The 17,100-nt window shown below is 43.7% G+C and overlaps 4 non-coding genes across 4 annotated transcripts; 3 read left to right on the top strand and 1 right to left on the bottom strand.

Moving 5' to 3' along the window:
• Positions 1 to 3,017: 3,017 nt before the first annotated feature.
• trnad-guc (transfer RNA aspartic acid (anticodon GUC)) lies at positions 3,018 to 3,089 on the bottom strand. Its single transcript has one exon. It is a non-coding gene; the product is annotated as a tRNA-Asp (tRNA).
• Positions 3,090 to 4,120: 1,031 nt separating this feature from the next.
• On the top strand, positions 4,121 to 4,193 carry trnaf-gaa (transfer RNA phenylalanine (anticodon GAA)). The gene has a single exon. It is a non-coding gene; the product is annotated as a tRNA-Phe (tRNA).
• Positions 4,194 to 5,735: 1,542 nt separating this feature from the next.
• Positions 5,736 to 5,808, top strand: trnav-cac (transfer RNA valine (anticodon CAC)). The gene has a single exon. It is a non-coding gene; the product is annotated as a tRNA-Val (tRNA).
• A 6,289-nt stretch (positions 5,809 to 12,097) lies between these two features.
• Positions 12,098 to 12,171, top strand: trnan-guu (transfer RNA asparagine (anticodon GUU)). The gene has a single exon. It is a non-coding gene; the product is annotated as a tRNA-Asn (tRNA).
• Positions 12,172 to 17,100: the final 4,929 nt, after the last annotated feature.

The following is a 17,100-nucleotide window of genomic DNA, read 5'->3' as shown; positions in this document are numbered from 1 at the left end:
CTGTTCCCCAGGCTGGGACAGAAGGTCACACACTGTATTATTATTATTGAGAGCCAGGCTTACTGTCTTTTCCTCAAGCTGGGACAGGAAGTCACACTGTATTATTATTATTGAGAGACCTGCTCTTACCTGACTGTTCCTTAGGCTGTTACAGGAGATCATAATCTGCTTTATTGTTATTGAGAGACTGGCTCACTCCTGTCTGTTCCTCAGGTTGGGACAGGAGGTCACACACTGTATTATTATTATTGAGAGACAGGCTCACTGTCTGTTCTTCAGGCTGGGACAGGAAGTCACACACTGTATTATTATTATTGAGAGACAGGCTCACTTTCTGTTCCTCAGGCTGGGACAGGAGATCACACACTTTTCTATTATTATTGAGAGACATGCTCACGGTTTGTTCCTCAGACTGGGACAGGACATTCCACACTAAGTTATTATTATTGAGAGACAGGTTCACTGTCTGTTCCTCAGGCTAAGACAGGAGATCACACACTGGATTATTATTATTGAGAGACAGGTTTACTGTCTGTTCCCCAGGCTGGGACAGGAGGTCACACACTGTATTATTATTATTGAGAGACAGGCTCACTGTTCCACAGGCTGGGACAGGAGATCACACACTGTATTATTAGTATTGAGAGACAGCCTCAGTGTTCCCCAGGCTGGGACTGGAGATCACACACTGTATTATTAGTATTGAGATACAGACTCACTGTCTGTTCCTCAGGCTGGGACAGGAGATCACACACTGTATTATTATTATTGAGAGACAGGCTCACTGTTCCTCAGGCTGGGACTGGAGATCACACACTGTTCTATTATTATTAAGAGACATGCTCACTGTTTGTTCTTCAGACTGGGACAGGACATTCCACACTAGGTTATTATTATTGAGAGACAGGTTCACTGTCTGTTCCTCAGGCTAAGACAGGAGATCACACACTGTATTATTATTATTGAGAGACAGGCTCGCTGTTCCTCAGGCTGGGACAGGAGGTCACACACTGTATTATTATTATTGAGAGAGAGGCTCACTGTCTGTTCCTCAGGCTGGGACAGGAAGTCACACACTGTGTTATTAATATTATTGAGAGACAGGTTCACTGTCTATTCCTCAGGCTGGGACAGGAGATCATACTGTATTATTATTATTGAGAGACAAGCTCACTGTTCCTCATGCTGGGACAGGAGATCACACTGTATTATTATTATTGACAGATAAACTCACTGTTCCTCAGGCTGAGACAGTAGATCACACTGTATTATTATTATTGAGAGTCTGGTTCACTGTTCCCCAAGCTGGGACAGGAGACCACGCACTGTATTATTATTATTGAGATACAGGCTCACTTGGTGTTCTTTAGGCTGGGACAGTAGATCACACTGTATTATAATTATTGAGAGGCTATTTCACTGTTTCCCAGGCTGGGACAGGAGATCACACACTGTATTATTATTATTGAGAGACAGGCTGACTGTCTGTTCCTCTGGTTTGGGCAGGGAATCACACACTGTATTATTAGTATTATTGAGAGACAGGCTCGCTGTCTGCTCCTCAGGCTGGGACAGGAGATCACACACTGTTGTAGTGTGCTCTCATGAGGCACCAGTTCTGTAGAGGTTTGGGCATTTACTGGGACAATTATTTTTGTGGCAGTAAATCACAAAATTGATTCTTTTAATGTTCTTGGAATCCAACCATGCGATATAACTCAAACAACGCACACACAGGTACTAATACATGAGGATACATTTATTAATATATAGAATATGCATGTAAACCAAACAGATCTTATCGTAAGGGTTATCAGAATACAAAAGATATAAATTCATTCAGTTACAAATTTACACATATCAAGAGGACATAAGTTCGGTATATCATTCATTTAGACCGTTTCGTAATTGAACTTGTTTACAACTTCTACATTAGATACTCAAAACAAGTACATAACCCTTAGGAATTAAATTAATATCAACTGGTTGGGAGCAGTAAAGCAATGAAGTTGAATACTCACTGCCGCTAAGCCTGTAATCTAACCGTTTCTGTAGTGTAGCGGTTATCACGTTCGCCTCACACGCGAAAGATTCCCGGTTCGAGTCCAGGCGGAAACAGCCTCTCTTTGCACGCTCCTGTACTTCACACAGGTATTAAACGACTGATCATTTGTTCCCAATGTATTTCCGGTGCCTTCATGCACTCTTGTACCAAACGCACGTTCCTTCTGTACGCGGAGCCGATCATTTGCAATTGGGCAATCAGGACGAGCTCTGTCGGCTCAAAAGCAGCGCAGGACCTGCAAGAACAACAGAAAGATTAGCATGCAGCGGGGGATGCTAGATCTCATCAAGAATCGGCTCCAGCAGTCCCTGGTTCGAAACTGGGCGGAAACAGACCGGCTTCTTTTGTCGCCACGCACAAAAGGGGATTGGGGATTCGCCTAGCGCTGTGATCGAACAGACCCACTCACCTCTTAGTGTGGCGGGATCTGCACAGTGCATGTCGCAGCGCATCCTGCTTTCACTCCAATGCGCGTCCTGATGTACCCCAGTCTCCCGCGTGACAGGTGGGGATAATCACCACTATACTAACGAGGAAGACATCGCTCTCTCCGACCCCCGGCATCGCGTCCCGACCCACCGTGCTGGAAGCCGACGCGTGCTGTGATTTCTTTACGGAGCAGAAATGACAACCGAGGAGCCGAGAGATCATTTCAGCATTTCGCGTCTGAACAGAAAACACAAACGAAAAACTCGGAATGACTTGCCTTTGACGCTTATCAAAGCGTTCTTTGTGCATCGAACAGACCCACTCACCTCTTAGTGTGGCGGGATCTGCACAGTGCATGTCGCAGCGCTTCCTGCTTTCACTTCAATGTGCTTTCTGATGTCGAGTCGTGTGCCGTGCGGAGGCTCTGAAAGCGAGAGCAATGAAAAGGTGCACGACGCTGTGAAAGAAAACAGAGAAGTGAAAGGCAGTCCTTTCTCTAAGGAGGTAAAAGAAAAGCTTTCTACTCCCCGTCGGGGAATCGAACCCCGGTCTCCCGCGTGACAGGCGGGGATACTTGCCACTATACTAACGAGGAAGACATCACACCCTTCGACCCCCGGCATCGTGTCCCGACCCAGCGTGCTGGAAGGCGACGCGTGCTGTGATTCCTTTACGGAGCAGAAATGACAACCGAGGAGCCGAGAGATCATTTCAGCATTTCGCGTCTGAACGGAAAACACAAACGACCAACTCGGAATGACTTGCTTTTGACGCTTTTCAAAGCGTTCTTTGTGCACGACGACTGCGCCGCCTAGCAGATACAAATGGGTTGTACAACTCTGAACTAGCAAATGGAAGAGGGCTAAGCCCCCTCTCTTTTAGCCCAGGTTCGATCTGTCTCCCAGAATCACCAGGGCGCACGCACACACACACACCCGTGCCGTTGAAGTGCTCTGCTTCATTTCTAAGGGCAACTCAACATTCACTCCTACCCCGAGAACAGAAAAGACAGCGTCCGCAGCAACAACAGCTCAGGTCTCTGCACAGGAGCTAAGCTGCCCCCATCTCCTCTGCTCTGCGGCTCCTGTGGAGTGGAGTGGAGTCCTGCCTGGAGCCTTGTTTGCAGGCGGCGGCTCCCCGCGCTCTGTCTGTGCGTCGTGTCCAAGAGCTCCTGGGAGGAAGAGAGAGCCCTCCCACTCGGGGGCTTTACCACGGTCTGTGTGAGGAGGGGCGGGTGTGTCCAGTAGCTTATCGAGCGGAAGCCTGGGGCGGCGGAGAGCTGTGATCGTGCAGACCTTGAGGTGTCACCTCTTTGTCTGCTTTCCCGCCCCCCCTCCGCCCAAGCTCTGCTCCAGAGTAGCCCGGCAACCCCTCACACCTGCACGTGTCACAACCTAAGGTGTGGTCATGAGACACCCATGGGGTGCTGTTCTGTTCTTGCTAATTGTTTCCTGCCCGTCGCAGGCAGGAGTCCATGCGAGGAAGATGCGCTGGACAGAGCCCAGAGGGCGCAGCTGGGTGGCTTTCCTTCTGAGTGACGTTCCTGCAACACTCTCCCGCTCCTCTTGGTGCGCTCATGCCGCAACATAGGAAGGCTGGAGCAGGTGGCTGTGGGCTCTGTGCACTGCCGAAATAGCTCAGTTGGGAGAGCGTTAGACTGAAGATCTAAAGGTCCCTGGTTCGATCCCGGGTTTCGGCATTTTGTTTCATCGCGCCCTTTGTTCCTCTCTCCAGCGCCCCCTGCCTAAAGTGACGCTTCCCTTTCTCAGCCCGAAACGCAAGCGAGACACCAGCAGCGGTCCCTGCAGGTTTCCGTAGTGTACCGGCTATCACGTTCGCCTAACACACGAAAGGTCCCCGGTTCGAGACCGGGCGGAAACAGCCTCTTGTTGCACGCTCCTGTACTTCACAGAGGTCTTGAGCGACCGGTCATTTGTTCCCAATGTATTTCCGGTGCCTTCATGCACTCTTGTACCTAACGCACATTCCTTCTGTACGCGGAGCCGATCATTTGCAATTGGGCTGTGCCGACAGACCAGGACGAGCTCTGTCGGCTCAAAAGCAGCGCAGGACCTGCAAGAACAACAGAAAGATTAGCATCCAGTGAGCCCAAGATCTCATCAAGAATCGGCTCCAGCAACAGGGCTGGGCGCATTGTTCCATTCTCCGACCACTCTCGGTGTAAACAAGTCCCTCCTGGTCTCTGCTTGAAATGCACTTTCCTGCGTTTGCTTTGGTGTAACTGGCTTCCCCTGCATGCGCGAATGTGAAGAAGATCCTTAGTAAGTCATTGAAGAAAACCGAGAAGAGGTCGGAGTGGCCTCTGTCGTTCATCAACGATCCAGTCAGGCGCTTTACTCCTCTGTAAAGCGCCGTTCGTTCACATCGATTGGCTTTTTTTTTGCCTTCATTCGCGCAAGTAGTAAAAGCAGACGCCCCTATTCTGCTGTGACCCGGATTCGAACGGGGTTGTTGCGGCCACAACGCAAAGTACTGACCACTATACGATCACGGCGAGTTACCGATACACACATGGTAGGGCGGAAAAGGCTGTGCTCTCTTCGTGTGACCTAATTCGGAAAAGTCCTGACGTTGCATTTCAACTGAGCCCCAGTATACATCGACCCTTCGACACTCTGAGTGACAACTCTCTTGCGTGTTTTCTCATATTTATGTAGTTTGCTTGCATGATGCCCGGAACAGCGGGGTTGTGTGCTCCCATATGGTCTAGCGGTTAGGATTCCTGGTTTTCACCCAGGCAGCCCGGGTTTGACTCCCGGTATGGGAACGTGTCAGTTTTGCCTCCTGCTTTCCAAAAGATCAGCACCGTGTACGAAGGAGCCGCATTAAAACCACTCGAACGTGCAAAACGCGTGAGAAGAGGGGGCGCTTGTTTCCAACCGAAGACTTCTCGCGTGTGAGACGAGCTGATCATCCCTGCAGGAGGTGGGAGGGTTACTCTGGTAGACAGGGCTGACCTTCGGCAATAGGATTTATACTCTCCAAGATGATATTTGCACTTTCTGGAGAGGCGATTTTCTCCACTTCAGTAGCCCGATTTCGTCGATTGCGTGGAGAGGGCTGTAGAATGTGGCGCCGCCTTTCCTTCTCCGTCCATGACAGGCGTGCTGGTCTCTGGAGAGAGAACACGGTCCATCAGCGCACTCCAATAAAGGCACTGGAAGCAGCTGAATCGCATTGGCGAAGCTCAGCGCTGGGCCGCTGGGCAGGGATTGCCACCGTTTCCGTAGTGTAGTGGTTATCACGTTCGCCTCACACGCGAAAGGTCCCCGGTTCGAAACCGGGCGGAAACAGACCGGCTTCTTTTGTCGGCACGCACAAAAGGGGATTGGGGATTCGCCTAGCGCTGTGATCGAACAGACCCACTCACCTCTTAGTGTGGCGGGATCTGCACAGTGCATGTCGCAGCGCATCCTGCTTTCACTTCAATGCGCGTCCTGATGTACCTCAGTCGCCCGCGTGACAGGTGGGGATAATCACCACTATACTAACGAGGAAGACATCGCTCTCTCCGACCCCCGGCATCGTGTCCCGACCCACCGTGCTGGAAGCCGACGCGTGCTGTGATTCCTTTACGGAGCAGAAATGACAACCGAGGAGCCGAGAGATAATTCAGCATTTCGCGTCTGAACAGAAAACACAAACGACCAACTCGGAATGACTTGCCTTTGATGCTTTCAAAGCGTTCTTTGTGCATCGAACAGACCCACTCACCTCTTAGTGTGGCGGGATCTGCACAGTGCATGTCGCAGCGCTTCCTGCTTTCACTTCAATGTGCTTCCTGATGTCGAGTCGTGTGCCGTGCGGAGGCTCTGAAAGCGAGAGCAATGAAAAGGTGCACGGCGCTGTGAAAGAAAACAGAGAAGTGAAAGGCAGTCCTTTCTCTAAGGAGGTAAAAGAGAAGCTTTCTATTCCCCGTCAGGGAATCGAACCCTGGACTCCCGCGTGACAGGCGGGGATACTTGCCACTCTACTAACGAGGAAGACATCGCACTTTCCGATCCCCGGCATCGTGTCCCGACCCAGCGTGCTGGAAGGCGACGCGTGCTGTGATTCCTTTACGGAGCAGAAATGACAACCGAGGAGCCGTGAGATCATTTCAGCATTTCGCAGCAATTCAGCATTTCGAAAACACAAACGACCAACTCGGAATGACTTGCTTTTGACGCTTTTCAAAGCGTTCTTTGTGCATGACGACTGTGCTGCCAAGCAGATACAAATGGGTTGTACAACTCTGAACTAGCGAATGGAAGAGGGCTAAGCCATCTCTCTTTTAGCCCAGGTTCGATCTGTCTCCCAGAATCACAAGGGCACACACACACTGTCTTGTTTCTCGTACACGTATAGTGTAAAAATTAAGAACCCAGGACGAAGATGTGACACTCGAAGAAACTCTTTATTATTTAACCTGTAACTCCGAACCAGTTAGCTCCTAAATTCACTATGACCTGTGACCCTGAGCAACCGTTATTCCCCACTCAGCCCTCCATCAATCAACATGCAGTTTTACTGCTGACGCACACAAATATTACACCTCCTCCAGCTGTTATGAATCGCCTCTCTTCAAAGCCCGGTGTGTTTTTTTTTGGAGATGTTATATATGTCAGAAAGAGCACTGTGACGTCAGAGACACCAGCCAGAGCGCCGGGATCAGAGAGCGAGACTGCGGTGGAGAGTTATTGATCACTTATCTATCGACAACCTATTAATTCAGCTGAAGAACCGTAGAATTAACGATTAACTTCACCGATTGGTGAGTACTGATTCTTTTCCCGTTCTTGACCCTGTTTTAAATATCTAGAAAACGGTCAATACCGCCTGTATCGATCAATTACAGTACCATAGTGCGTTTAGTGTTAATAATGTTCAATCCAAAATTAAAGAATGGTTATTCAAATTATTATTTAGGAATTTAATCCTAGAGCTAGATAGTTATATTCCAAGTTGATAAATTTGTTTAAGTAACAGTTTAAATGCATTTTCCATTTGTTTACAAATCATAAGTTTGGTAACCACGGCGACACGCACCAAGTCACTGTGCCCGGCTAGGTGTCTCGCCTTCATCACAAAGAGCGGTGTGACGTCACGGACAGCTACTAATACTAGTGTATTCATGTTAATATTAGTGAGAGTACAACTGGTAGTTTTAATATTAATGCTAGTATTCATGTTAATATTAGTGCTTATTATAGATTTACAGTTAGACTATTTACACTAGTAGTCATGTTAGTTTTAGTGATATTATTACTGTTATTATTAGTATTAGTAGTGTAGTAGTAACTTTGTGTTATTGTTAGTAATAATGATAGTGTTAGTCATAGTGATAGTGTTACTGTTGTAATATTAGTGGTATTTTTGTTAGTGTTTGTAATAGTGTAACTGTAGGTAAGAGTGTATGTGGTGTCCGTCAGTATGTGAGTTTGTGTCTGTGAGTATGTGTACTGTCTATGTGTGATTCTGTAAATGTGCGTATCAGTGTGTGCGTGTGTATCTCTTAGTGTAGTGTCTACAGTATGTGTGTGTCTGTGAATGTGTGCTAGTTTGTATTTGTGCATGTATGTGTCTGATTGTGTGTATAAATGTGTATGGTGTTAGTCAGTATGTGTAGTGTCTGTGTGTGTGAATGTGTGTGAGTGTGTAGGTGTATACTGTATCTCTCAGTGTGTGTGAATGTGTTTGTAGGTGGGCTTGGGCTCCAATGTTGTGTCTGATAGAAGTGACCCATCAACAGGTGTTGAGGTCCAGAGCTGCATGCAAATCGAATCACTTTCTAGAGTCCAGACCAATGTCTACAGAGCTGTGAGTGCTCTGTTTTTATCACTATTAGTAGTAATGACAGCAGTAATAGTAGCAGGAGTATTAGTATCAGAATTAGTATTAGAATCTGAAGTCATGGTCGTAGTAGTAATGGTAGTAGTGGTAGTAGCAGTTGTGTCAGTGGCAGCAGTATTAGGAGCAGTAACAGTACTACTAGTAGCTTTAGAAACATTAGTAGTAGCAGTAGGAGTAGCTGTAAAATTTTATTAGTTGCAGTTGTATCAGTGGCAGCAGTAGTAGTAGCTGTAATAGCAGTAGTAACACTATAACCATGTGTTACGATCCCTGCCTCCCAGCAACGAAAGAGGCAGAAGAAGGCGGAGTCTTAGTTCATTAGTCTACCTGTTAGTGTACGCTTTCACCACCACACCTCCGTCTCCTTTTATATTTAAGCACTAGTCTTTCCCTACTTCCTCGGTCAGTATTGGTTTACCTTTCGAGCTACTTAGTTGCGCTACGCCTTCTACCTCTTCGTACTGTTCAGGTTCCGACTTTGGTTTCTCCCCTCTTTTGGAGTTTGGATCTCTGGCTTCCCCTGGACTATCGGCTCTCTCCTTCGTCTACGGTTTTGGAGATTTTATTTTTACAGGAAGACGCATTCCGAAACGTATCTCTGTAGTTTTAGAAAAGCTTTGAACAGCGTATTTTATACAACGCACAAACAGTATTCTAATTTCACACGGCAGATCAGTGCAGCAATCGTACTCGATTTGACTGTGATTCTGAAATACTTCTAGTAAACATATTCAGGTTTCCTTGAACCTTTAATAAAAAAAATTACTTTGCGATGTTCCGCAGATGTGCAGTGCGCCTTTCCTCTTTTCGAATTCAAGGGTACTCACTGCGGGAGCTCCTCACTGCGTGTCTTTTACTCTACTGTGATTTCTTTTAATTTATCTACGTGGAGTGTGGTGAGAAGATCACCTTGAACATTTTCGGTTTGTGAAAGGAAACACTAAAGAAAATACAAGTGATGAACATATAAAATAACCACAGTACAGCTAGAAGAGGGAAAGATAAAAGACGATTACGCAGAGTCTGAAGCTTGCTTAACAGAAGAACTATATTCAGAGGGCCAAAGAAGTGAATATTTCACCAAGTGAGAGAAAGCATCTCGGAAAAAGGAGGTGCAGTCTCTTCCATGCAGCATAACACCACAAAGACAGACTACAAGTGCTGAAAAGCTGCTATCAAGCGTAACCCGGCCGAGTGCTCTAAGGAGCTGGATTAAAGCGCCGTCTCTTCGAGGGCGTGAGTTGGAATCCCACTGCTGCCCAGTATCTCCTTGTTAAGAATCATGGTTTTGTTGTTGTAGATTCTGCGCAATTAAATCAGTTTCAATAGAATTAATTTGAACAGTCATATTTGTTTTATTCCTCCTACCATGGCAATTTGTGCTCAAAGATTGAACTTTTTTGTATTTTAAAAAAACGTGCTAGCCTTGATGGGAAAGTAAGCGGAACTGCAGGCGTGGTGGCCAAGTGGTAAGACGTCGGTATCGATAAGGTCAATAATCTGTTAAACATTTTATGCCATTTTTTCCATAGATGATGTTCACCTTGGAACAGTGAGAAAGGCATACCTGGATGCAGTTGAACCATCACCTTACTATTATTTTAGTCCCAACGTGGCCGGACTAAGCAATTGTACCACAGAGACTCCAACGAGTTGGTTTTCTCCATTTGCAGTTTTGGGTAAAAAATAATCTGCACTTTTAAGCAAGTATTGTATTTCAAATTTTGCAAATTTCTTGAAAAACGTTGTTTCAGAGAGAAACTGAGTAGACAGGGATAGCCCAGTCAGTAGAATATCGAACTTTTTATCTCTAGGTCCCTAGTCAGGCGACTGATTTTCTTGCAACTACTGTGAACCTGCGAAATAGATGGTCTTTTGTCCCTCAGTTTTTCAAGTTGTTCTATGAATGTTTGAATTGTTCAATATTTTTCATGCTCTTAAGCACTTTCCGTCACAAAGTTTATGGTGTTCTTGGTGCTGTGCTGCACGTAGATAATGTAGACAAGAGCACAGGTAACAATACAGGACAAGCAGTGAGGAGCTCCCGTAGCTTTCAACTCAGTGCAGAGTCCAGAGGGAGGCCTAGGTCACTAAACGATCAACAGGTATCTAATAATGACGTTCACGAAGGTGACAATACGTTTTTTTCAACATATCCTTACATTTACCCGTACAGCACAACGTATTTTCTATACCCTCAAATCCCCAATGTAACTACTTTCTCCTGAAAAACACAAGTATAGAGTGAAATCACAATAACTTATACAACAAATCTATTCAAACACCCAGATATGACAGAACACACCCCTTTAAATATGTATTTCCTTTATTTCAGTTTTCTTCCCTCCTCAGGATACCTGAAAATTCACTATCGCATATTAAAGGCTGTACATGTAATACATCTACTAATAAAGATGGACATTAAAGTTAATTATTAAAAAAATACACTTTTCATTAAGACATGTATTGATAAAATTATTGTGAATAGTTGTGGTGTCTGGAAAGCAATTTTTGTTAAATATAATAATTTTCAAGCGAGTGGTGGATTTTCAGTTCAAAAATCATTTTGCCATCATAAAAAATATTTTCAAGGCAAATCAGAACAAATCAGAGTGGTGCATAAGCTTGTTATTTAGTGACTAAATTATTTCCACTGCATTCACAACAGTTCTAATGTGTTCAATTGTTCCACATAGCGGGCTACTGAGTTGTTTTCGGAACTGAAACCTATAAGAACAGTATTTAAGATGCACCATGGCCCAGAATCGTTCATTGGGACTAGGATTAATATCAATTGAAAGTACTCCAAAATAAAAGATTTAACCTGAATATTAAAAGAGCAGGAAAGTATTACAACAACACCATAACGTCTTGACTTCCAATCTTCTTCCTTGTTCAGGCCATGTACAGTAAAATGACATAATCAGTGGAGTCATGCCGAGGTTGAAAGTTTAAGCCTCACCTGGAGCAGCCTGGTTTTCTGTCTTGACAAAAAACGGCGTGAAATGATCACGTATTTCACTCTACTTCTCTCTTGTATTAAAGCAGATCTTGCTAGGTGAGCATTTGCTCCGGTTAATTAGGTCACTTTTCATGTTAACTCACTTCTTCTAAACACAACATTTCCTGGTGCATGTTTTCTCCATGAAAAAAGTCATTTTCCCTTCCATGATTTCTCGTTTTGTTTCATCAAAGAGTACAGAAAGAAGAAAGAAAGGAAAAGTGTCATAAATGAACTCTGCCGCCCTTGGGAGATGTCAAGCGCATTGGACATGAAAAGTGCCCAATAAAAGCCATTTCTCTTCGTTTCTCTTACAGTCGGGGCTCCTGTTGCGTGTAAAGGAGGCAGCTTGCTCAGCCAGCAGACTCAGGGCTTACTGAACACAGATGGCTCAGAGCGGTGTGTCCAAGCGGCTGTAAAAGAGGAGAATTCTGCCGGCACTGTAGCTTAGTTGCTTTAAGTATCTATCTCGTTAACTGGAGATCCTGGCTCCACATCCCAGCTGTGCCTTTCTTTTTGTGCAGAAAGTACCATTTTGGACAACCGCATAGGGCTTGATTTAGTTTAATGCATGAATGCATTTCCTTTCTGCAACAACTTGTTTTTCAAGAAATTCATACAGCTTGTGAAAAATGAAATTTAATTCTTGGCTATCAGAGCAGAAGGAATATTGCCGACTGGCAAGAAAATGCAAGCAATGTTTATTTTTTGACCGGAAAGGTGCGAATGGAGAAGTGTCTCTCTCATCAGTCTCTGTGGCGCAATCGGTGAGCGCATTCGGTTGTTAACTGAAAGGTTGGTGGTTCAAGCCCACCCAGGGACGATCTTCTTATTATTGTCAATGTAAACACTGCCTCCGCTAAAGCCGGAACCTTAAACCTCTTTATATTTGCCGAAAATGCGAGTCTTTTGCCCGTGTCCAACAACAACACTTGAGACCGGGGAAGTCCAATAGTGATCAACGCCGCAACTCCCCAGAGAACCATATTCACCCATGGAAAAGTATCTTTGAAGGGCTGGCGGGAGATATCATTTATACTCCTGTTGCGTCCTCTGCTAAAATAGTTCAGAAATACAACGCGGATTTGTTTGAGATTTTGACAAGCATTGTTACGTTAGCACTGTGAAGTTGGATGTTGATATTTTGATATATTTACCTTCATTTTAACATAAATATAAACATAAATGCTGTACAATCTATGCTGTACAATCAAACACAGGCATATTTTGAGTCTCGTGCTGATCGTCCTGTGGATCCAAAAGAAAATTTTAAAGCTGATACATTTTTGATTGTAATTTGCATCTAGCTACAACGTCCCTGGAAAAGAGATTTTATTAGTTGCGTGCAATCGGTATCTTTTACTTTACGTATGGTAGTGGAAATACTTTGAAAAATGTTTTCTAAAGAAGATTGTATTGCCAGGACCTGCCTTTAGCGCTCAGTAGCGATGACGCTGTTGATATAGATGGAGAAGAAATGTCAGATGAATTGATGATCTAAGCTAAAATAGCCCTAACACGCCTCCAGTAACAGTGTTTGTATTCATAGCAAGTAATCTCTTATCTATCTGTGTACAGGTCAGCTGGAGGTCCACAGGTGATGGTAATTTAAGTAAGTAGCTGTGTTAGCATGCATGGGCTGCAAAAGAACAAGTAAAGGTTTATTCAATGCTGAAACAAGAAGGAAGCAGTGGAGCCTTCTTTGGGTGTGATACCAAGACATCGAAAGTTTATTTTTAATTATTGTTCTAAAAAATGCGAAGGCAAATAACCTTTTTACATGATATGGAATGTGACTGGTTAAATTTCAGCACAGTTGCAACCCACTTTATAAAGGGTGTGCACACGTATACAACCAAGGCATTGAAAGTTTTTTGTTGTTTATTGTTCCAAAAAATGTTCCATTTCTTTTCTTTCTTAAATGTTGTTGATTAAAAGATCTTATTAAATGTGAAAAAATCTGATTGTGAAAAGGTCAAAATGTTAGTGAAAAAATATGTAATGTGAGGAAAGATGAATTGTGGGAGCCCCTTGACTCCTCATGTCGTACTGTATTTCTCTCTCATACTACTGGGTGAGGTGCCGTCACTTCTGGATAAAGTCCGTCAGTGGTCATTCCAGACGGGTCAGGTACGACTGCGCTTCGGCACAATAAGAGACATGTGACTTGCGAGGATCCTGACAGTGTCACCCTTCTTCCAGAGCTTGGATAGCTCAGTTGGTAGCGCATCAGACTTTTAATCTGAGGGTCCAGGGTTCAAGTCCCTGTTCAGGCAGTTGTCCTTTCTTTAAATCTATTGTGAATGTCATTATAAATCGGTAAGGTGTCGGTCTCGTAAACCGACGATCGCGGGGTCCAACCCCGTCCGTGCCTATATCGTTTGCCAAGACTTTACTTTATCTATATCGTCAATTGTCTTGCAATGCAGAAATCTCTGTAATAAGAAGAAAAGGACTATCAGTAGTAGTTAATAATCCTTCGACAAAGAAACGGGCGCATTCAAAACAGCAGCCTCCACTGCTGGTTAGGATGGCTGAGTGGTCTTAGGTGCCAGACTCAAGGACTCAATCATGTGTAGTGACAGTTTTATTTTATTCACAACACGGATTTCCATTCATGTTTATTAAGATGTGTAATTTGTATGTTTGTATGAGAACAGTTTCTTCAAAAGTCCTGTCAATTAACAGTGGAGGGCTAGCCAACGTATGTCTTCATGAAAACGCTCTTTAAGGTGATTACAAATGTCTTGAACAAATCTGCGTCATATTTTTAAAATAGTTTAGCTCAAGATACAACGGGAGCATAAATGAATTCTTGCGCCCGCCATTCCAAGATAAAACTCCATGTGTGAATCTTATTTTACTTGAAGTTGATGATGTTGGTCACTATTGGAAATTGCCCAGTGATATCGACTCAGGTACTCAGTTGTTACGTGCTGTAATTCGATACATGCAAAGCATTTGCATTCCCTCCAATTATCAATAAAGTCAATAATGTATTAAACATTACATGCCACTTCTTCCCTAGATGATGTTCATGTTGGATCAGTGAGAAAAGCATGCCAGGTTGTGCATGAACCAGCACCTTACTATCATTTTAGTCCCAACCTGACCGCACTAAGCAATTGTACCACAGAGACTCAAAAGGGTCGGTTTTCTCCATTTACAGTTTTTGGGAAAAAAATCATCTAATTTTTAAGCAAGATTGTATTACAAATTTCACAAATTGTAAGTATTTCTGGAAAAACACTGTTTCAGAAAGAAACTGAGTAGACGGGAATAGCCCAGTCAGTAGAATATCGAACTTTTCATCTCAGGGTCCCTATTCAGGCGGCTGATTTTCTTGCAACTACTTATTCCATGCTGAAACGAGCAGGAAACAACGTTTCAGCAGTGGAGCCTTCTTTGGGTGTGATATAGAATAAACCTTTACTTGTTTCTTTCAAATTAATTTAAACCTCATCTCCAGCACCTAAACTTGTCAGTTGCTTTCAGTAGCTAAAGACACAGGCCATTCTGCTCCAGGTGAGGTTTGAACTCACAACCTCGTCATAGCTCCGCTGTGTACTGCTGTATAAGCACCGCTTGCTGGCCAATTGCACCGCTGGAGCTGTGGAACACCCACCCCTCATACAGACTGACACTGCAGAAACACAGGGTGAAAACAGGGTTTTGGTTGTGAATCCATCTCCACATGGGGGAAAGGGACAGTACAATAGAAAAGAATATACAAGAGAAGAAACTGAAAGAATTGTGCTCACTGCAGAGTAGGAAGGAAAGAGGTGGCCGGATACATAAAACAGCTTGGCGGATAATTTGTAACGACATTCTTTGCTGACAATCAGCAGTTGGATTTCTTTTCATGTTCCGCTGTGTAGTTTGAACGTTTGTTCTCCCAGATCGGTTGGTTACTGTATATGAGATCAGCTGATATAAATTAGGACTAATCAGAATCAATACAACTGATGTCTGGTGAAGGCAAATAACCTTTGTACATGATCTGGGATGTGACTGGTTAAATTTCAGCACAGTTGCAACCCCCTTTATAAAGGGTGTGCACACGTATGCAACCAAGGCATTGAAAGTTTTTTATTTATTGTTCCAAAAAATGTTCCATTTGTTTTCTTTCTTAAATGTTGTTGATTAAAAGATCTTATTAAATGTGAAAAAATCTGATTGTGAAAGGTCAAAATGTTAGTGAAAAAATGTGTAATGTGAGGAAAGATGAATTGTGGGAGCCCCTTGACTCCTCGTGTCGTACTGTATTTCTCTCTCATTCTACTGGGAGTGGCGCCGTCACTTCTGGATAAAGTCCTTCAGTGGTCATTCCAGAGGGGTCAGGTACGACTGCGCTTCGGCACAAGAAGAGACATGTGACTTGCGAGGATCCCGACAGTATTAACTACCTTCCGGAGCCTGGATAGCTCAGACAATAGAGCATCAGACTTTTAATCTGAGGGTCCAGGGTTCAAGTCCCTGTTCAGGCAGTTGTGCTTTCCTTAAATCTTTCGTGAATGTCATTATAAATCGTTAAGGTGTCGGTCTTGTAAACCGAAGATCGCGGGGTCCAACCGCTTCCATGCCTGTTTAGTTTGCCAAGACTTTACTTTATCTATATCGTCAATTGTCTTGCACTGTAGAAATCTCTGTAATAAGAAGAAAAGAACTATCAGTAGTAGTTAATAATCCTTCGACAAAGAAACGGGCGCATTCAAAACAGCAGCCTCCACTGCTTGTCAGGATGGCTGAGTGGTCTTAGGTGCCAGACTCAAGGACTCAATCATGTGTAGTGACAGTTTTATGTTATTCACAACACGGATTTCCATTCATGTTTATTAAGATGTGTAATTTGTATGTTGGTTGTATGAGAACAGTTTCTTCAAAAGTCCTGTCAATTAACAGTGGAGAGCTAGCCGACGTATGTCTTCATGAAAACGCTCTTTAAGGCGATTACAAATGTCTTGAACAAATCTGCATCATATTTTTAAAATAGTTTAGCTCAAGATGCAACGGGAGTATAAATGAATTCTCCCGCCCTCCATTCCAAGATAAAACTCCATGTGTGAATCTTATTTTACTTGAAGTTGATGATGTTGGTCATTATTGGAAATTGCCCGGTGAGGGCTAACACAAGTTTTAATGTAGATGACACTGTAGTAGAAGAGGTATTATTAACTCTTGTAGAGTGATGCTGATTTTATTTTTTGCCTTTAATTTTAAAGTGAACTGCATTCTAAATTATAGCATGACATAGCATGACTCTGAGCTTTAGTTTTTCAGGTGCGTAGGCTGCAAAGGAACAAGTAATAGGTTTATTCCATGCTGAAAAAAAGAAGGTGCGCAGATAAAGCTGTCAGTTCATCTTAGTCCATGAATATCAGCAACGTTATCGCTACAGAGCGCTAAAGGCAGGTCCTGACAATACTTCATGAGATCTTTTTTAATATTTCTGGTACCATACAAAAAGCCAAAAATATACATTGCATGTAACTGATAAAATCTCTCTTCGAGGGACGTTATAACTACAAGCAAAATAAATGGAAACTTTATCAGCTTTAAATGTTTCTTTTGGATCCAGAATATATTGTATATTAATAAAGAGCCATTCTTATATTCTTTTGACCTGTTTATTAACTACACAAATCACAACCTTATGCCATATATTCATACTCCCTCGTTGTGTTGTCTCGCAATGTCTACTCACTATAATACATCTCCTCTTTTGTTATTTTAGTCCAGAACCTTACCATAC

The sequence above is a fragment of the Atractosteus spatula genome, unplaced genomic scaffold (genome assembly GCF_055471065.1).
Source record: "Atractosteus spatula isolate fAtrSpa1 unplaced genomic scaffold, fAtrSpa1.hap1 Scaffold_30, whole genome shotgun sequence".
NCBI lineage: Eukaryota > Metazoa > Chordata > Actinopteri > Semionotiformes > Lepisosteidae > Atractosteus > Atractosteus spatula.
This window is presented reverse-complemented; position numbering and strand designations above follow the sequence as displayed.